At 36.8% G+C, this 22,696-nt stretch overlaps 1 protein-coding gene across 11 annotated transcripts in view; it reads left to right on the plus strand.

Moving 5' to 3' along the window:
- LOC136828668 (FERM domain-containing protein 4A-like) overlaps positions 1-22,696 on the plus strand; it is a 730,015-nt gene that overhangs the window by 410,474 nt on the left and 296,845 nt on the right. The window contains exon 1 of one of the 11 annotated variants that reach the window (XM_067086748.1): positions 7,348-7,470. The exons of 9 other annotated variants lie outside the window; for them this stretch is intronic. The gene's annotated coding sequence lies outside the window, so the exon portion shown is untranslated. Of the gene's footprint in view, positions 1-7,347; positions 7,471-22,696 lie in introns of those variants that run through there. One more of the 11 variants, XM_067086740.1, reaches the window with a different exon arrangement.

Genomic DNA, 22,696 nt, shown 5'->3' on the forward strand with positions numbered 1-22,696 from the left:
TCACTGATGGGAAAAGGCGTGTGTGGTGAAAAAATAGCTTAACACATCATATATATACATATACATACATATATATATATATATATATATATATATATATATATATATATATATGCATACACTGTATATATTATATTGTGTGTTTGTTTATATATTTATATATATTAATAATATCTCAATAATACGGAAGGTTCAAAAGAGGAGATTCTTTATTTCTAAGCTTTCAGAAACGCGTCCACCTCCATCTTCAAGAAACTAAATAAATAAATAAATAAAGAACCTCCTCTTTTGAACCTTCCCTAGTATTGAGATAGAACTGATATGTGTAAATATATATACATAGATATATACATACACACACGCACACATACATATATATAAGTATGTATAAGTATAATCTATTGCTGAACTAGTAACGCGTATGCATATTTTCCTCTACCAATAATGTTATTTGGCGAAATATTGACTGCGATTGAATACGAACCACCCGAATACTGTGAAGATGGAAGAGTGCAGTGAAAAAATGAATTATGTTGATCTTGCGTTGCCTTGAATGTGATCGTTAGAGAACTTGGCCCTAAAGGGCTTCCTTTCTTGGAAGTTAAATCGCTCTTTTCCTGGCGCTGGTGATCCCTGGAGGCAGGTGTTTTTTGATCGGGTGGGGACGGAATCTGGGGGTATGACGTATGACGGGGAAAGAAGGAGCCAGGTAGGAAGTGCAAACGATGCTTATGGGTGGGGACACGATGACCCCCGCAAATCCCAAGGACGCATAAGGCGACTGTGACGTCGACTTTTGCCCTTCGCCTTATCACTGTCATCATCTCTTTTAGGTGTCAGGGAGCCTCTGTCTTATCGAAAAGAAGTAAGAACTTATGTGGCCTTGCCCTTTTCCTCACTCGCCCTTTCCTGTGTTGCTCGTTTGTTTGCAGCAGTCTCGAAGTTCAAAGCAAAGTCGCCAAACTAGCCTTACATTTTTGCGGTAAAAGTGGCTCTGCAAGTTTCCTTTTCCGTAGACGTAGCATAAGATGCCAGCTAGAGTCCTAGAGCTCCTCGGTCCTCCCCCCAACCCTCATCCTTCCTTATTCTCCCGCCCAGACGCCGTTGCCAGACGTACTCATCATCCTTGTCGACGAACCCTGCAGCTATGTCACCTAGTTGACAAATCTGTTAGCACGTAACTGGCAATGTTTGGATAAGTGTTTCAAAATACTTATTCCCTTATGGTTAGCTGTGTAATGAAGTAGTTATTCTCGCTTTGTCAATTATATTATTTCACATTGGGGGTGGGGGGCGTTTGTGTTACCAAGACAGGAACCATATTCACTGAAATTCCTTCATGTATAAAAAACGGATTTGAATATGGCTATATGAATTTTAAGTTATATTTGATCGTTTTGCACGGAATATTTTCTGCCGACGCCGATCCATGGTCTCGCAATTTACCAGGAAATGGTGACATCACCACGTGACTGCAGGCTCCGTAACAAAGAACTCCAGCGAATGTGTCCTGAAACACAGGAGCCAGAGACACTTCTGATGTTGTGTCCATGACAACTCTGGTTCTCCTCTAGGATCTTGATCTGCATTTCCCTTTGCTTCCTCCTAAACCCCGCCAACAGAAATATAATCATCAAACGTCTATAGTCTCTTTGTTTACATACTTATACACCATTCTCTTTGTTTGCCTATGTATCGCATCTAGGAAACTATTCTCTTTTTGTGTATCATACTCCATTCTGTTTATATATTTATATATATATATATAATATATATATACACATATATATATACTGTATGAATGTGTATGTGTATATATTTGTTTGTTCCGATTCCCAGCCTGGTTTCAAATCCTCTGGCGCTGATACTTTTTCCTCGTAAATGAAGTCGAGACCCTTTAAAAATGTACATTATTTTGTTAGTTTGCCTGTATGTTTATGTTAGTATGTATGTGTGTGTGTATTTTATTTCAAAGGTTTTTTGACTGCGATTGAAGCTTTGCGATAATGGGATTAACTTTATGGCGTCCTGAGCGTCCTGACCAATGGCAGGATGCCGACTAATGAGAAGATCAATAGAATGTTTTATGGATGTCGACCATGTGTTTATTTAGCGCAAAAACAAGTCGGTGCACTCTTTGCGTCTTGGGTTACGCTACCATAGCGTACACGGCGAAGTAAAAAAGGCAGTTGTTATTTCAAAGGTTGTATATCATTAGCATAAACTACCTTGTATTTTATATATATATATATCATTACATGGATACCGGATGTTTTTATACGTTATTTATGGGGCAAGCACTTTTTGTTTGAGACTTCAGTGATGGGAGGTTCTGAACACCGGGAAAAATTATATTTGTTACTATTGTATGTCCTCGTACTTTTGCGGTTGACACTGACCGTTCGATCTTCTAATTCATTTCGTTTTACTTGTGCAGATGGCAGCGAGATGATTTAGATCTTTTCCTATACAGTTGTGTATAGTTGTAGGAATTCATAGCTTATTTGTGCGGTTTTATTATTTGGCATTCAAGTCGTAAAATATAGTTTCTACTATCAGCATACAAATATATACGTACATATATATATGTATATATATATATCCCAAAATATTAAGCTACAAATACCCTTAATATCGACTTAATTTCACCTTTGGAATAACGGGCACCCTAAGGAAGTATAGTATATGATAAATGCACCTGTCCCGGCCAGGATTCTTACATTTGATTTTTGGGTTTGATACACAGTTAGACAGTTGACTTATCCACACAACTATGTGTTGGTAAGGCAACTGTCTTCTCTGTGTATCATAGGTTCGAATAATGACCGAGCCAGATGTACTCTCACAACTCCGTTGGATGTACATTATTCCCAAGGTAAAATGAACTCGATATTAATGGGCCATTTTGGTCTGATATTCGGGAGTATGAGAAAGTCATGTGAGAGTGAGTGAGAAAAATATGATTTTATATATATATATATATATATATATATATATATATATATATATATATTATCAAACGAATGTTGGAGGCTAATACCGAGTTTAATCTTGAATAATTATGCAGAGAGAGAGAGATCATCTAGTAAATGCGATTGTTCCCGGTGATATCATTTGAATCATTAAATAAGGATGCGCTCTGAAGCAGAAGGTATGGGGATATGAATGTATCACTAATGAAGATGATGGTGATGAATGTGTAGGTGTTCGCGATGAGCGTAAGATGGACGATCATTATGCAGCATGTATCTCATCGGTTCAGATTAACTCTTAAGTCGTCATTATGAGGAAATGTTCGTCTTCATTACGCCGAAGTCCCCCTTAGAACTCATTAGGTGTGCGCGGTGATGCGTAATTTAATTGTAAAAGCGTATGTAAATGGGTACTCTCCCTATTAGCATTTAATAGTGTCCTTAAGATTGCCACAAGGGAAAGGGAAGGGGGTAAGTTAAAGAGTAGGGGGCTGAAATTTAGAGGGTTAAGGGGGACGGACTATAAAAAACATGATGATTGATGATCAGTAGGGTTATTAGATTCACTTACCTAATTCCAATTTGGTTAATGGGTATGAACATTGACGTTTGATGATGGAGAAGGAATTTACTACCGTCGTCTTTTATTTGGTCCATAAGAATATACATAATGCCTGGCAGCTTTGTGTGGTCGGTGTTCTTATTGTATTAATTATCTCGTGCTTTATACATAATGACCGCAGCCTTGCGACGACAGATCACGCACACACACACACACACACACACACACACACACACACACACACACACACACACACACATATATATATATATATATATATATATATATATATATATATATATATATATATATATATATGTTGCCTAGCAACATGGAAGGCGTCTTGGAAGATAAGCAGAGAACTTGAAAAGAAGAAGGAATGACGAGAAAATTATCCATCGTCGTAATGTCACGATTAATGATAACTGATATCAAACATTTTGACTCACTGTTACGCTGTGTAAAATAAATCTCAATACAGTTTCAAACAAAACTTATTGAAAAGAAAAAATACGCGCATTGAACTACAACTGTTTATCACATAAAACAGAGCCCCACCTATTTATCACATAAAATAGAGCCCCGCCTATCTGTCAAATAAAATAGAGCCCCATCTATATATCACATAACATAGAGCCCCACCTATTTGTCAAATAAAATAGAGCCCCACCTATTTATCACAAAAAATAGAGCCCCGCCTATTTATCACATAAAATAGAGCCCATCTATTTATCACATAAAATTGAACCCCACCTATTTGTCAAATAAAATAGAGCTCCACCTATTTATCATCTAAAATAGAACCCCGCCTACTTATAACATAGCCCGCCCTATTTATCACATAAAATAGAGCCCCGCCTATTTATCACATAAAATAGAGCCCCACCTATTTATCACTTAAAATAAAGACCCACCTATTTATCACATAAAATAGAGCCCCACCTATTTATCACATAAAATAGAGCCCTACCAATACAGAAATAGAAACGGGCACATCACACAAACACGCACACACACACATGTTTGTGTTGGTGGGGCTCTAATTTATGTGACAAACAGTTGTAGTTCAACGTGTGTATTTTTTTCCTTCAGTAAGTTTTGTTTAAAACTGTATTCAGATTTATTGTACATAGTGTAGCAGTGAGTCAAAATGTTTGATATTACGACGACGGATGTTATCTCGTCAATCCCTCTTCTCTCAAGTTTCCCTCCTGTCCCCCAAGACTCCTTCCATCTTGCCAGACATTATAATTAACCTGAGTGCGATGGTGGTACTTAATCTTTGGAGCTGGGGATACTTTACCTTCGCATTATTATTATTATTATTATTATTATTATTATTATTATTATTATTATTATTAGTAGTAGTAGTAGTAGTAGTAGTAGTAGTATAAAAACTTATTCTCTAATGCATCACCTTTGCATGTGGGTGATAGTTGAAATAATTGTTTAGCGTATTGCATTAGTTTATCAGGTTGGGAAGTGATCAAATTATATCTGTTATATGAACTTGCAATGCAGTATGAGGAGTTTATGGGGATTTTTCCAGTAAGAGTTTTCGTTGACTAATGTGTACTTTCGTACTATTGCTAAACAAAAGAGACTTCGTGACTTTGTCGTGTATATGCATCGTAATTTTTTTACCATTTTCCTCAACAGGTCAAGTTAGTATGAAAAATTTTACTGGTGTTTTCCTTTTTTTTTGTTTGCAGACGAACAGTGAAGAATATGACTATGTCGTTATTGAAGGAATTAAAAATATAAAGAAAAAACTCCTAGGAAATGTTGACGTGTTATTCTGAATGCCAGTTCTTCTCCTTTGTGGCTGCGTCATTAGTTTTTATTATTGTTATATTCTAAACTGGACCTTATGGCCGCCTCATTTTATTGCAATGTGTAGGACTCTAGGACGAATGGAAGCAGTCTAGATCTCCACTTTGGCTTTAAATTGGTAATTTCGTCATTAGAAAAATCTTAGTGAAGGACCCTTTTGTTATTTTACGATTTATTACACAATGTAGTTCATAGATTGGAAGCTCCAAAATTGTACTCGCAGAAGTATAACCGTTTTTGTTTTAAGAAAATCCGATATTATATGTTTTTCTCTTTATAAATTGCCCTCATTTCATTCGATTCAATCATTAAATCTTACTTACCAAGTTTATCTTAGGTGGACAGACGACGCATCAACAAGGTAATTACCAGACACAGTGTGGTAGTACAAATTTTCGTCCTCACTTCCGGGTTCTTACTTGGTAAACTGAACATGGGGTTAGAGAGGAAGAGAGATAAACTAAACAGTCTTGTTAACCACATCATTCTGTATTGCGAGTTGGAATTTATTTAACTTTCATGAGAAAACTAATATGTGAGCTCTCCTATATACTCTTCTACTGATGGTACTGAGATCTGGGCGGGTTCTATGGGAACTGGAAGCAACTCTGTCTGTCTCCCTCCCTCCCTCCCTCCCCCATAAAAACGTTATTGCAGGAAAGTCTGGAGTTCACCCCTCTTGACATGGAAAATTCCACAGTGGCGTTCTTCCCTCACTGCTCCTTTGATATTTTCACAGATTCAGGACACCCTTTCCCCCTCCCCCCACTTCCTGTAATCACTTAGGACAACAACCGAAGGCAATGTTACTTGGGTTTATATTCAGATCATGTATGCCCGGATTGAAAATGTGGAATGTACACAGAAACGGATGTGGATAACGAGATTGATCGTTGATATTAAAAGTGTAGTGAGTTATGGCTGTGGTGTAAAACGCTGTAGAGATGTGTAATTCAAAATCCTCTGCCTAATAGAATACAGACGGTATTTCTATTTTGATTCGTTCATTGTTGAACGTTTTGACCTAGGCACTTTAAGAAGTGATGCCAATAAGAATAAGGAAAAAACCGAGCAGAGGGAAAACGGGAGTGAAAAAAAGAAGAGTTTGAGAAATGATTTGTGGGGAACTGAGAAGTCGTGACCAGAGTCGACAACATGTAACGGGTTGCATAACGCTACAACCTTTCTGAATGGCCCCAACCTTTTTACTCTAGATTTTTCTTTCCTCGTCCCTTTTTATGACGTTTCATTCCGTCTTACTTCAGTGCCCTGAGTCAAGGTTGAATGGGGTGGGTATGTGTGGCATTTATATGCGTTGCCTCCCCCCCACCCCGGGGCATTTTTCACGGATAATCTGTGACGTGGGCATGGGGTTTAAAAGGGTTCGAAGACAACACTTGGAAGCTGGCTGGAAAGCAGGTGTTCGGAGATGCCTCTGCTCGTATGTTTTTACTGATTTGTATTCTCTCTCTCTCTCTCTCTCTCTTCTCTCTCTCTCTCTCTCTCTCTCTCTCTCTCTCTCTCTCTCTCTCTCTCATTTAATCAGTATGGGAACTGATACAAAATGGGTTTGGGAACTGATACAACATGGGTTTTGTTATGCTCAAAGAACAAGTTTTTGACATAAACTCATCCTTGTATAAAGATGAATTTAAATAACGTGCTTTCTAGCGACGATTATTAGTATAAAGATGTTTTTTACCAGTTTCTTCATCTACGAACCTACACATTGAGGAAAATCTTCCTCCTTTATTTGATTGTTCCTAAGTTCATTTTACCGGAAGTGATACTGGCGAGTTTCAATGAATGGATGTCAATACCAATCCCTAATTTGAAGAGAGGAAAAGAGGAATCTCTCTCTCTCTCTCTCTCTCTCTCTCTCTCTCTCTCTCTCTCTCTCTCTCTGTATTGTATGCGGTACGAGAGTGTGGGCCGAGGAGTCCTCCGGCAAGCAGCAGCAGCAGCAGCAGCAGCAGCAGCGGGAACAGCCAGGGCGGCATCGCCACGGAAGGCGAGTTGAGAGTGTCGCGTGTAGGATCTATCCTGACGTTCTTGTGTCTATGCGTTGTGTTGACAATAGTCTCTCTCTCGGCAGTGTTTTGGGTGGGCGGCCTTGACAGTGTTTATTTTTTTAATCGTTTTTTTTTTCCTTTTGCTTGGCTTTGCAATCATGACCCCTTGCTGGAAGCCTTACGTTTGTGGTTTCGTTTTATTTGGTGTATTTTGTTTTATTTAATGATATTCTAAAGAATGAGTTTGGAACTCACTCTTCTTCCGTGCATCCAAAGTTGATTTGTTTTGTTGTCAGTGTCACAAGTCGGCTGGATGCGATCTTTAAATGTTAATGGAGGAAAAAATTGCAGATATGTATTCTTTTATAAACTGAGAAATGTGACAGTGTGATGTGCGTATCATCCCAGAAGCATGACGAGTAAACTCGAAGTTCCAAGGTTTGAATAGTGTGTTACTGTGAATAGTGAGGAAGTTAAGTGCAAATATCAATCGCTGATATTTGTTGAATATTCCTCGTTAACAGAATTGTTTGTGCTTTAGTTGGATGAGACTTTATTCAATTGAAGATATAGCTCGCGTTCTCAGTACATCTGCGTTGTGGAATATAATTAGATTGTATTTGCTTCTGGTTTGTTTCTGTGTGCATGCGTTTTACTGTAATTAAAGACTTTATTGTAAGCATAATTATTATTTGTGATAAGTGATAGTGATTGCTGTTGTGATATATTGATGCCTTTGTTATCGATATGTGTACTTAACTTACGCTAATTGTGATTTTGTCTGAGGGTTGTAAATTGTGCTGTGTGTTGTAGCTGTTCTTTGCTGTATTTTCATTTAATTATTACCTATGAATGTGTTGATACTCCTGTACACAATTCTGCCTTTATGTGCGGTACAGTTGTTTTTCATGGTCTGCGTGACAACTGTTTATCATGCGTGATGTCTGTTTCTATATAGCCCTTCCATGTGTGAATTTGTTGAGTGTAATATATCTGTATGATTCTCAGTCGTGATCTGCGTTTGTAATTATCAGCCTCACTGTAATAAAGGAGTACAAACTCATTTCTTCTCTGGTCATATGACTTCACTGAGTGCGTCACTTGGTGGTGAATCTTTGTTGACGTCCCTGTATTCTCTCTGCTCTCCTCCAATGGAGGTAACTTGGGAGTTGACGAATTTTCACTTTCTGTGCAAACCCCTCCCCCGCCCCCCTCAACACCCACGTCTTCCTTTCTTCGTTTTTCATCTGTTTTAGTTTTTTATCAGCCTTTGCACTCTTTACACACACACACACACACACACACACGTATATATATATATATATATATATATATATATATATATATATATATATATACATACATGTGTGTGTCTGTGCGTGTGGTGCATGGTATGTATATATGTTATTTACCAAGTATGTTTTTCATCCATTATTGTTTTCCTCTTCTTCTGTTGAAATTTCATCAAGTAATTCAATACAATATATCTGTATGTATTTTTCCATCATAGTCCTTTTCCCTACTTTCTGGCTTAACCTTCCGGTTCCCAGCAAGTCTTTTGGGATGAGGTTGTTACCCCGATGTCCATTTTTTAAACCTGTTTACAAAATTGGCCTTCTTCTATCTACCAGGTACTTAAGTCACAGCTTAGGCGCTTTGACATTTTAGCTTAACTTATATATATATATATATATATATATATATATATATATATATATATATATATATATATATATATATATGTATATATATATATATATATATATATATATATATATATATATATATATTACTTTTAGTTTGCAAATCGTATAGTTGTATTGGAATAGTAGGAGTGGGAAAACTACGGTTTAATATTATTTTGGCAGCGGAGATACGTTTAATAAATCACCTCCCTGTTTGAGCTTTAGTCTTCCAAGTAAGCAGTTGATTTCCTTCATTACAGGAAGGGTACCTTCCATTAATCTGTAAATTCATTTTCACTGCTACTCCGTGTCGCAAAGTTACTGCAAATGAGATTTGTCTCTTAATGCAGTAATTGGTAATCCAAAGATAAATGAAGTTGGGAGCGACTCCGAATGTAGCTTTCGTCAAGCTGTTGTCAAGGAGAGAGAAACTGTGTGTGCCACTAAGCGTGATCCTTCACAGGATTGCCTCGTTCACAGGCTGTGATTATATGTCTTTTATGCGAATACCGTTTGCTTTGTCTCTTCTCTGTGCTGACCGCCCTAATTAGCCGAATTGTCTCATTACCCGAGGCTCCGACTTCGGGGAATGGGATGTCGAAAGAGATGAAGTCACGAGGAACAGCTCGCTGCGACGTGATGAGGCATTTCTTTCCTAGTCATCCTTCCTTAGTCATTCTAATTGCGCTGCTCTATGGAAAGAGTATATCTTATGATATATGATCTGCTGTGATATCAATTCATGCAGCTGTGGTGTTCTCTCTCTCTCTCTCTCTCTCTCTCTCTCTCTCTCTCTCTCTCTCTCTCTCTCTCTCTGAATAAAATTATATTGAAGATATATGTTAATTGGGATGTTTTGTGCATTGAGTTTTTACTTAATAAAGGTTATGGCAACATGAAGGTATTTCACAATCAGAATTAATGTGAATGTAAAGTCTTTCGGAATGTTGACTTTTCGTTGTCATAGGATATAAATATATGGAACAGTCGCCTCATGTTGTAGACCTCGCAGAAAAACAGTTGAATGTTTTGTTTGTCATTGTAAAAGATGTGCAATGCTTAACAGTTGGAAAGAATTCACCAGAAGATAAGTGGGCCTTCATATACGATGTAGGTACCTCAAAATTTTTGGATTATATTTTTTTATTCTGTATGAAATATATTCAAAGCAGGATAGTCGAACTACAGGAACTATTTGCATCAAAAGAAATCGGTTATTAGTGTGTATATATATATATATATATATATATATATATATATATATATATATATATATATATATATATATATATTATATATATATATATATAATTAAACCTATTTTTAGTTGTGGTTACAGGACTTAGTTTGAAATGGGTTATTCATTTGCTTATTTTTAGTTTATAAAAGTAGACAGAGGGCACTAAAGTACGTATGAATAGCTACCATGTATGGATGAAAAGATCTGAGAACAGACAAAGATCATATTTTTAAACTAAAAAGCTGCTGGCGTCTTTAAATCTCACGTAATTCAATTGGACGTTTGCTTATCGTAAGGATTTAAAAGGCGGCCATTAGCATGTATGTGATGCAACATGAACGGAGAAGATTCAGACGTTGGAAATGGCCAAGAGTCCTTCTGACAAAGTCGAGTGTCATCTCGCCTCGTTGCTCTTATGCAGGGGTGAGAAATATATTGCTGGTTCAGTTTTGGAACTCAGTCTCTCGTTAACTTTTAGATTTTCCACAGTTTCTGTTTTTTAAGTTATGACGGCCGTGAATTTTTAAGGAGTCTCCGTAAATCCTCATTCATTAGTGAAATAATGAACCCACGAGTTTTATGCTACCCGACTGCCATTTCGGATTATGGCGGATTTAAAACGCTGTTTTGCATTTTTAAAAATTTTAATCTGAAAGCTTTAGCAGCATTCATTATCCAGCATTATATAGGATTATGAACGGTCGTGGTGCTGTATAGCCCTAGACCATAATAACGTTGGCGCCACTTGGCTAAATGATTTTATTCGCGCTCGTGTTGGTAATTGAAATAAAATGATCCCCTTCCATATGAAGGTAGAATGTTGGTTAGATTCACATGTTGATGGTGTGCAGGATGTTGCGGAAATGATTAATTAAAGTGGAAAAGTAAATTCATGATCTTTTTTAATGAAAGGTAAAATTAATCCTGGCCGTAGTCTTCTGGATGGTAATTAGAAATTGGTCATAACAATAACTGTGATCGTCAGAAAAAGTATAAATAGATAAAAAAAAATTGTCGTAAAAAAACTTGTGATTTTTAAAGGACTTGCGCTTAGAGATATGAGTCTGGTGGCAGAGAATTCACCCTAAGTCGAGTGACATAAATCTCGTTTGTTAGGCAGCTGACAGTGAGGAAAAGCGGGGTTGAGCTTAAGTGAATTATAAGTTATGTACGACGGGTCGTTGTGGTAGAGAAAAGTTGAATTTTTTAGAGAGCGTAGTACTGTCAACTCTTCCTTAACCGGTAAAGTCGCAATCTATGTACTTAACTTTCCGCCATAGGCTTCTGGAATGCGGTTATTAGTTTGTAATTCGTTATCAGCTCTTTTCCTAATGGAATGATTTCATCGCAACCTCATTTCAACAGAAACTAAACTGCTTTTGCCTCTCCTGCTCTTAGATGGCACATGTACCCTCAAAAAGACCTATGGGAAATCTACCAGGCTTCCTTTGAGAGGAAGGAGCTAGGTACTCTTTAGGTACGGCTAAGGTTTTCTTTGCGGGCATGAGTGTTTTACGGAATAACGGTGGCTCTTTTCTTTCTTTCTTTGGGAAAGTAATTTTCTTCTGAGATACTGCAGTGTCCTTTTCCCTCTTGGGAAAAACTGTCTGTCAGAGATAGATTTTTTCTCCTCACAGAGGTAACTTTGTTTTCCGAGTTATGAAAAGTTCCATTGTCTCACAGCCACTGGGCTGAACTAGTAGTGTTCATGTATCCTGGACGGAGCTGTGTTATATCTGAGGTAAAGTATTGCGTCATGCTCCTCGAAGCGAAACAGCACCAATATTAGCACTTCTCTTCTGTGCTCTCTCAATGTCGTCTTTTTCAGAGGTTGATCAGAGTAGATGAATATGGCGTCCCATGACAAGTCCGGTGACCAGCGATAACGAAAGGGAATATCATCTTTATTACGTTTCTTGCTTTCTCGAAGAGAGCTGGTTACGTAAATTGAATGATATTGGTCTCCCCCTCCCCCCCAATCCCTTCCTTTCTTTGATTTCCTTTAAGAAAAATATTGTGACCTGTTTCAAACGTCTCGCATCATTTTGCCTTTTATTCTAATGGCGACAGGTTGTCTGATCTTTTATCACACTCCAATTTCATGTCATATTCGGTTAGCAGTGAGTTGTATTAGATTCTTATGGGTTCACGAACTGAAGTCGTTGGGAGGTTGTACAAGACAGTGCACCGTTTGCATCTTTCTAAGCATGTCTTTATTTTTATATATAACAAGAACATGTTTATCCCCATTTCTTTGTGTGTATTTACAACGATCCATTTATTTTCTCACAAACTTTGCTTCAGTAATCTATTTCCATATAGAATACATATACACTACATTCATACATACATATGTATGTAATAGTAATTTTCTTACGTGATGGTATTGTATCCTTTGTATTCTCTGATATATTTTCTTCGCAAGTTTTGTTCAAGCTTTAATAGTCATTGTTCTGCAGTTGCCCTCCTCCATCTTATATCTGTTCTCAATACTTACGAATCGATGGTCCGCACTCCCGACCATCTCACCATAATCCTTTTCCCAATAACTCGGTTGAATCTTGTGCTGCGTTTTGCGGTCGACGTTTTCTGTTTTTCATTTGCTCGATCCTGAGGTCTCCCAGTGCCGCCCCCTCCAGCCATTTTACCCTTTATTTACGTTTGCTGTATTCTTTCCAGATGTCACTTATACCACTGAATAAAAAGGCAGATCTGACACATCTGGACTGCGAACTCCGTATTTATTCTGTTACACAAGGTGCACCTTCTTAAGAAATTTGTGCTCTCATTTATTCCTTGGTCCCTGCGCTTTCACTTGATTCGTTACCGGGACTGTCTTTCTCTAATGAACGTCAAATTGTCATACTGTCTCTGTGCATATTTGTTTAAGTATTATTATTATTATTATTATTATTATTATTATTATTATTATTATTATTATTATTATTATTATTATTATTATTATTATTATTACTGAAAAGGTGTCAAGCAAATAATTTGGTTAATACTCTTACGTGCATGCTTTCTGAATCGGTTATGTATCAGAAATGAATTTCGTGGGACGATGTGCGAAGAGACCACGAATTCCTGCGGATTCATTTGCATTGGCACGTTCCCCTTAATGATTTATCCCGGGAAATGGTGCCGGAATGGTTTAGTGATACTACTGGGCGAACGGTTAATACTGCATCGAAAGCGATCTGGCGACAATAATCATACTCGGCTTGGCTGTTAAAAAGGTGATTCAATCAAGCCGTCGTCTCGTTTTGTATGATTGATCCCTGAAATTTAATTCGTCGCTGACTTTTGAAATGTTTTGGGAGTGACTCTAGAATGAATCGTGTGTTAAGTACGTCATTAAAAAAATTATATCTAACATTTAAGTGTTTCAGTTTTGGTTGATTGTATTAGAGATAGATGTTGCCTGGTGTTCTTTTTTATGCATCATTAAGTGGCTTCGATCACCAAGGAAGGCAGTTGAATGTTGCACTGTGGATAGTCTGCCTTTGCATACTCATATTCAAGTTATTATACATCCATCCTAAATCTGACACGTCAGTCATCATTCAGAAGGGATTTTAATGATTCTTTATCGCAATTGTACTGTATATGTTGAGGTTTCATGTTCCCATTACAACTTAATCAATTTCTATTTATATGAAAAATTACTGTGACATCTTCATTCTATTTTTCGAGATTTTTTTAGTCATGCAATCATTGCATCGTATTTTATGATGAATGTCAAAAATTCAGTCATGTTTCATCTTTATCCATTCACTAATCATTTGAGACAAGATTCAGCAACTTGAAATGTCCTGTAAGTACTTCCTTCCATCCCCTCATGAAATATATAAACTAATCTTTCGTCATTCGCTAATTAAGAAGATTTCAATCATTATTAAGTCGTATCAAGTGAGTAATTAGTTTCAGAATGTAATTTGGATATTTATTTAATTTGATGGATAAAGGTGAGCGATATAAAGACTCTAGAATAAAGAGGAAAAATACGAAGTAATCAATCATCTTTCCATCCAGTTCTTGATGATTAAAGTTTCTCACTGATCCTTATGTTCCCAATTAGTGTGAAGGAGTAGCAAAAGACGAAGGGAAAAAAATTCAGGTAATGAAACAGATTTTTGCAGATCGTAAGTTAAACCCTCCTTCATTTCGGCCTCTCTTCTTTCTCGACATTTTAACGAGTACTTTTACTGGAATTTTTTCCCCTATGGTAAAGACAGCATTCCTAATGGCTGAGAAAAAGTATAGTGCAAGATGTGGATTTTATTACCCGTTGGTTTACCAGTAGGTGAATGTACTCCTTCGAAACTCATTCCTGCTTATTATCACTGCGATATTACTTGCATGTTGCACCGCTTCGAAATATGTTGTTAACGTGTAAGTTATCGATTTTGATTTTAGTATATTCTACCTTTCTGGGCAATTTCCTCTTTGGCATCACTCCACTCTACAGCTTTACTGAAGATTGAATCAGTTCCGTGTTTTGTTATTTTTTTTCTTTTTCTGCTTTGTCATCGAGTCAACGCACCCATATTCCTCGAATAAAGAGCATTCCTGTGACATTAAAGATAGGAGTGTGATATTCAATACGATTTACCTGAACTCTGTGATTTGATTAAGTGCCCTTGACAGAAGCCATACAAAGATGAATCTCGTAATTTACCCCCCCCCCCACATCCCCACTCCCCTCAGGCGAGAGTTAACCTTGCCTATGTCATAATGATCTCCCAGTTCTTAATCTCATCTCCCTCCCCTTGCTCACCCCCTCCCCAACTCCCAGCCACACATGCCCTCTGTTCTCTTGTGACTTGTAGCCCCTAAGAAAAAGTAACGGCGTTCATTTCCTGCATTGGGTACCTGTTTTTTTGCTGCTACTATGCTGTTAAAAACAAGGAACTAACATGAGATGGTTATATGTTACTTTTCATCAGATCTTCATATAAGGACTGACTCTTTTATTTTCCCTTGGGCGACGGAAGAAAATAGAAATAAATAAAAAAAGGCAAACTAAGTGTTTCCCACAGTGTCTTATGGAAGAATAATGGGAGGAAACCCAGACCTTCTACGTCAGCTGCTGATAGACTTCACCTACGGTGTGACCCGGTCCGTCAACATAATAGTTCTGAAACGGAAGGTCTTAGCAGCTCTGATTCTATCTCTTCTTCTTTGTTGTTTTTGCAACGAAGGAAAAGGACGTTGTGGGGTCTGTGATGGAAAGGCGATGATAATCCTCTTGATACATAACGGATTAGGTGCCTGGAGGTGGAAGTGCAAGATGAGGAAGGAATAAATATCTCTCTCTCTCTCTCTCTCTCTCTCTCTCTCTCTCTCTCTCTCTCTCTGGTCATCTAGGCTATCAGAATACAATATAAATGAGGTTCTTGCGTGTACATGTGTAAGAGTTTCTGTGCTTGCAACTTGGATTACTATTGTTATTAGGAAATTACGTTGAATTTTAAATTAGGAATTGGTCACTAAAAGAATCTGTATTTCTGATCGCACTGATAACGGCAAAGCTACTCTGCCTTGAATCTTGAAAAAATTGGGGTTTATTATGACCGCGTTCCACCAGTGACACAGATACTTCACAGTTCTGATACAAAAGGAAAATAAGAAATGCTATACGTGAGCTTCTCCTGAAATGGTATTTCAGCAGTAAATCTATGGGGTAAGAGGGAGCTCCTGGATTGGCAGCGAGAGATGTAAAGATTAGTAATTCATCAATATCATCCTCACTAAGAAGAGAATCCATTTGCGTAGGTCGCTATCATTCTAATTTATTCATTCGGAAGGCTCTGAACCTCGCCAGATAGCAGAGACGCGTCCACCCGCCTGGAAGGCTCTGATCCAATATTAATTTCTGATTAAAATACACGTCGCTTGAATGAAAGGTTTGCGATGGAAAATGGAGATCTAAAGTCAGCCGTGTTTGTAAATCAACTTTTTAAAAGTCCTTGAGTGTACAATTTTTTTTTTTAGCTTAAGGGTATAGTATATATATGTGTGTGTTTCTATATATGTATGTATGTATATATATATATATATATATATATATATATATATATATATATATATATATATATATATATATATATATAATGAAACTAAATGGATTTCAAGGGTTGTGAGAGTAATTGGGAAAATGCAAAGCTGATTGTAATGTGATTATGACTACTGCAAGAAATTTAGTAGAGCAGGATGATATGGCACAGGGCTCATTAGATGTCATTTTGTATTTCATTGTTCTGCCATAAATTGCACCTACTTGTTTCTCAAGAAAAAGGGTTTTATAAAACCCGATTGCGTAGCCAAAAGTTGGCTGGCCTTTTTTACATGTTAGGCGTGGGCGTGACTTAGAAATTCATGGGTACACACGGGCGGAGTCGAGTTATATAGAAGAGAGAGAGAGAGAGAGAGAGAGAGAGAGAGAGAGAGAGAGAGAGAGAGAGAGAGAGAGAGAGAGAGAGAATGGGTGAAAGCATTTTAGAATTATCTTGAAAAATACCCAAGATGTAAGTGACAGGGCGGATATATATATATAATGGTCCTTTAGCGTTTAAAAAAGACGTTCTGTTTTGCTTTCCTTACACCAGGACAGAAGAGTCTTGTATAAATGTCCTTGTAGGACAACAAACACTGCACACTAATGTGTATGAACCCTCGCAAGAGGGCGTGGCAAGTCAGTGTAAAGTATGTTTTTATCTGAAAGCCGCTCTTCATCCATAATATCACTCAGTGAAATAAATTTCTCTTTCGCAAATGAAAATTGAGGGTACGCTAGGCAACAATAGTTAAATAAACATTATTATTACAGTTAATATTATTATTAAAAAATGATGGTACTTTTCCAGAAACAAAAAGTCAAGAAAATTTAATTTTATTATTGAAAAATAATGTTAATCTACGTAACAAAAGTCAAACAGGCGTTATTATTATTATTATTATTATTATTATTATTATTATTATTATTATTATTATTATTATTAGTAGTAGTAGTAGTAGTAGTAGTAGTAGTAGTAGTAGTAGTAGTAGTAGTATCATGATACTGCATTCATCCTCACAAACCCCTACCTGGCAGGGGTTCAACAAGCATTTTAGCTCTCTCTCTCTCTCTCTCTCTCTCTCTCTCTCTCTCTCTCTCTCTCTCTCTCTCTCTCTGCACCTTGGAACACTAAGTGTAGCGTACCGTGAATATTGCACACCTTTTGCCTCAAAATAATTTGGAGTCAAATCTGCATCAGTCAGTGTCATAGCGAAGACTCTTTTTGGCACGCGAGTTGTTTACGACACATGCTCAATCTGAGTAAGCCAAGTGCTGTCACCGATGAGTGTCATCGTCACTGGCGAAAAGCTAGGCATGTGTTAAGCTGTAAAACCTTTCATGCAGTGTGTCAGCTGTCACTTTACTTGTTCTTTTGTCGTTTTAGTAACTGATGAACAATGAAAAGTAATGTATAAGCTATAAATACAGTGCTCGTGCATGTATGGAAGCGTATAATGTATACAGTATATATATAAATGTATATATATATACATGCTGCATATATGTATACAGCATGTATACATATATACAGTACATACATATACATATAATGCGCCTCTAAGTACAACCATATACACGTACAGACGAACGCACCTCTGCGGTGTAGTTCTCTCATCCAGTTAATGATTGTGATCTTCCCATGTCATTAACCTAATGATAGGTTGGGTGTTTTAAAAATCTGATAGAAGTTTTTAATCTGACGCATTAATTCACGTCACATTAATGTATTTATTCCTCCCAACTTATGGTTTTCTCATTTCCTTCATTATTCCCTCACTTTTTCGTTTATTCTTTTTCAGAAACGTTTCCAGGTCGTTAGAGTGACGCCTGAGTTACAGGAGGATGAGGATGTAGTTATATTGGTACGTCTTCGTGTCTATTGTATTATAAACGTTGATTTTTAGAAATTATTCTGCGTTGTCTCTCTTCAATTCATGATTACTTTCATCTTTTTTTTCTAAATCCCTCTGTTGCTGTTACTGTCACGCTATGGTTATCACGACCGTTTAAAGAAGGGAAAGTTCCTCATTGGATGGGTCGATATCGTACTCGGCTAGCACTCTCCTAGGCCCGCATTCGATTATACGACCGGCCAATGAAGAATTAGAGGAATTTATTTCTGGTGGTAGAAATTCATTTCTCGGTATAATGTGGTTCGGATTCCCCAATAAGCTGTAGGTCCCAATGCTAGGTAACCAATTGTTCTTAGCCGCGTAAAATAAGTCTAATCCTTCGGGCCAGCCCTAGGAGAGCTGTTACTCAGCTCAGTGGTCTGGTTAAACTAAGGTATACTTAATTTTTTTTTTTTTTTAAGAAAGGAAAGGGAACATAAAAGTTGAACTAGGAGCAGTGACGTCATTTATCCTTTGATACGTCATCAATCGCGATATACGTCATAGTTTTATGAGGTGCCTCCTTGGTGATAGCAACATGCGTGAGTAATAGTCTCTTCCGCCTTCTGGATATATTCACAAGGTGGTTAACCATTTCCCTCTTACGGTTATTACTTTACTGGCCGCAAAATGGAGAAGTATATCACATAATTGGCTTTCTGTAAGGGCAATATTGTACATGTTCGCAAGTTTTTTTTTTCCAGGAGATCTGGTGCCTAGATTATTAGCACTTTTATTTCTTTCCATCTCTGTTGTTTGAATACCTGCCTCGATGGTCAGCGTTCTGTGTGGGGCTATATGTATGAGAGCGTATGTGTGTATGTATGAGTATTTGTATATTACTTATCGGTATAATTTTTGAGTAACGATCTCTTTATGACCAAAAAAAAAAAAAAATTGTGATGGAAAGATTTGGAGGAGAGGTATTTTGACTGTTATCGCACTTAATGGAGGCATTCGTGTTCGGTGTCACTTCCCTTTCCCTATCTCTCATCATGATGCAAAGTTTATATTTTTTTTCCCCTAATATCTCATAAGGCCAATTTTTCCTATTCGAGTCAGTGGGCAACGTCTGGGTAAGTGTGCACAACCACATTCTCAAGATACATCGCATTCTCCATCTCCTCTTGGCTATTTCAGTTAACGTGTATCTCTCTCTTTCTTGGAAAGAGTTATGATGGCTCACCATCCTTTGGGAATGTGTAAATATTGCGATATGGTTATTGACCTTTTCGGCCCTTTTATTGGGGAAGTTATTCGGAAGAATGTGACATCTCGCTGATTTGTATTATCTCGATCTCCTTCCCATACCCTTAAGTTGAAAGATTTGGAAAATATCTGTCATCTCCCTCAAGCTATTGAGAGAGAGAGAGAGAGAATTTGTATTCGCGCGTTATTTTCATTAAGATAAGCTTTACTCGAAATGATTGTGAATATATAAATATATATATATATATATATATATATATATATATATATATATATATATATATATATATATATGTATGTATGTATGTATGTATGTATATATATATATATATATATATATATATATATATATGTATGTATATTTGTCTTCTATGTTTTTGTAAATATCTCTTACATTGTTTTCCGTCTGTTTGATGTAAAATGTAATGAATATATTCATCCACACGGAACTCTGCGCGTTCACGTTCAGTTTTACTCTGCAGGAGATTATTCATAAAAGTACGCAGCTTATTGAATATTTTGAAAAAAATGTTTCTGAATAAATCTGAATATAAATTAGTGAACAGAATTACCTAACAGAGAAAATAGGGAGGGTTGGATTTTAATCAGAAAGATTTTTCTACGCCTGAATGTCAGGCTGCGTGTTTGTTTTAGCATGCTTTTGTATGTACTTATGTATAATATGTTTAAGTACGTATTGGCATTTATGTATGTAAAAGTACCTAGATAAATGCATCATGTACAGGCAAATGGCTTTTTGTGGAGGTTTTACACTTAAATATGATGTATTCGTATTTTTATAGAAAAGCATGTGTGTATGCTTATACTTATACGGCTATATATACATTTTTTCTTTTAAGAAATGTGAGAGAAACAAGCGCTAAGTTGTTCCATCCCAGCAAAAACTATAAAATAGTGGACGGAAGGTTTATTTTCCCCTGCCGGTTTTTATAAAGAAGATGATGAACAGACCAAGCTTAGCATATAGCTACACAGCCTCTACAAATGAAACGGTCGAATTTTGCTGAAAGTCGGAGTGAAACAAACGGATTGTACAGTTTTACCGAGAAAAATGATTTCAATTTAAGAGCCAAATCCAGAAAACAGTTCAGCCGCATCTGTTGGACTTAGTTGAAATCCTCTTTATTTGTAACCAAAATCTATCCATCCACTATTAACAAAGGAGGGAAGAGTTTTATCAACTCTGTAAAGCCCTTTTGTTTTTATATTTTTTTCTGTGCTCGTAAACTTAAACAGACTTGAAGTGTTCCTTTCTGATATCTGTCATTAAGATGTCTTTTGTGCCAAGTTTGCCCTTTGCTTGAAAGGCACTGACATAAATCTTACCAAAGGAAGAAACGGGTGTGAGGATCGAGGTAGAGTTTTGCCTGATCAACAAAATGGTTATATAATTACGTTTCCTCGGTTTTATTGTAATTTCGACTACCGCTTTCGCAGACAAGTATTAGTTTAACAGTGATACGATTGTACAGACAGTATTCAAATGAATGTGCTTACCAATCGTCCTTTACGGGTATTTTGATAGGCTCTGTGAACTTACCTATGGTGTCCATCCTGGAGAGGGTCGATAGCTTTTGATTAAGAGCGAGAATGTCACAGAAACTATCATGAAACAGCTTTTGTTATTTATATTGGTTATTTTTAGCTGCTTGATTATTTATTTCTGTATTTTCTTTGCCGTCTTTCTTATGAATTCCGTTTAATGTCACTTTCCGGCGCCATATACGAGTATGTCGGTCCGTCCTCTCGAGTTAATTATTTTAATGCACCATAAGTTTCGAACTGTACGACATATGGCCTTCTTATCTGGAATGCTCATATCTAGAATGCTTACTCAACTCTAGTAGGCGATATGAGAGTGAGGTCAACTTCTTACTTAGAGTTTTCAGATCGAGAAGACTTTGCCACCTGCTGGGGCAGTGATTGTCAAACACTTCTTGTTTCCTTCGTTTTCTCCATATACGTATCTTTAATGTGACAGCTTACTAATTAAGCTGATAACATTCTGCCTTTTTTTCCCAACAATGCGGGCAGGGAAAATTGTCCTTGTATTTTTTAATAAACGAATTCTTGCATTTTTGCGTACATGTAGACCCCTGTGGTTACATCAGTATGAAGTGCTAAATGCACGTAAAGAACACAGTACGCAAGCAGATGTCCCTCGTTTCGGCAGAAATACGATAAATAGTTGGAAGATAATGATTTATTTATGGGTCGCTCCCAACATTTTAGTGGTAAATAATTTAGCAGCCGCGAATCCCAAGAGAAGAGTCGGAATAGGGTGTTTGTTTATGTGTTTTACTTTGAACAGTATTTATGGCTATGTGAAGCCATTGCAGATGCTGAAATGGAGTGTGAATTTAGCTCTGTTGAAGAGGTATTTTTCATCTCCCAATATCTAGTTTTGGATTTGTTTACGATTTCCCGTCGTTCTCGTGAAGCATTGCTGGATTTTTCTGTACAGATTATTTTGATGTAAGAGAAGTGTTTTCCGATAACCGCCTTCCTACCGGATGATAATATTATGCCGTTTGTTTCCAAAACGTAAACCAGATTGTAATTATTTACTTGTTTGTATGCATCTATTCTTCTCTTTTCCGTACACGTTTACAGAAAACTCTCTCTCTCTCTCTCTCTCTCTCTCTCTCTCTCTCTATATATATATATATATATATATATATATATATATATATATATATATATATATATATATATATATATCCATTACCAAATATTAAGCCACACATTTTGTTTAATATCAAATTCATTATACCTTGGGAATAACTTACACTCAAGGGGAATTACAAGTAATAAGGGCTTCGTCACCAGTGGGATTCGAACTTTCGCCTGGGAACTAACACAAATAAGTGAAGTGGTCACTGAGCCATCAGAGAGGTGGCTTAATGTCTGTGAATATGAAAATCTACTAGTGTATGTGACACACACACACATATATATATAATATATATAATATATATAATATACACATACATACTCACTATGAAAACTTTGTCACATATTTTTATTTGAGCGAAATAAATGCATGTTATACTGTATAGTTTCGTAACGCCGTGATTTATTTATGATGTGTATATGTTTTTGTACACACATACTCTAGCGTACATAGTGACGTTGTTCCTTTTGTGTTTGGACACCCAAGTACAGTCATAGTCATCGTGAATATATGACAAAAGAGACTGAGATGTGAA

This window comes from Macrobrachium rosenbergii, chromosome 43 (assembly GCF_040412425.1).
Source record: "Macrobrachium rosenbergii isolate ZJJX-2024 chromosome 43, ASM4041242v1, whole genome shotgun sequence".
In the NCBI taxonomy this organism is placed as follows: Eukaryota; Metazoa; Arthropoda; class Malacostraca; order Decapoda; family Palaemonidae; genus Macrobrachium; species Macrobrachium rosenbergii.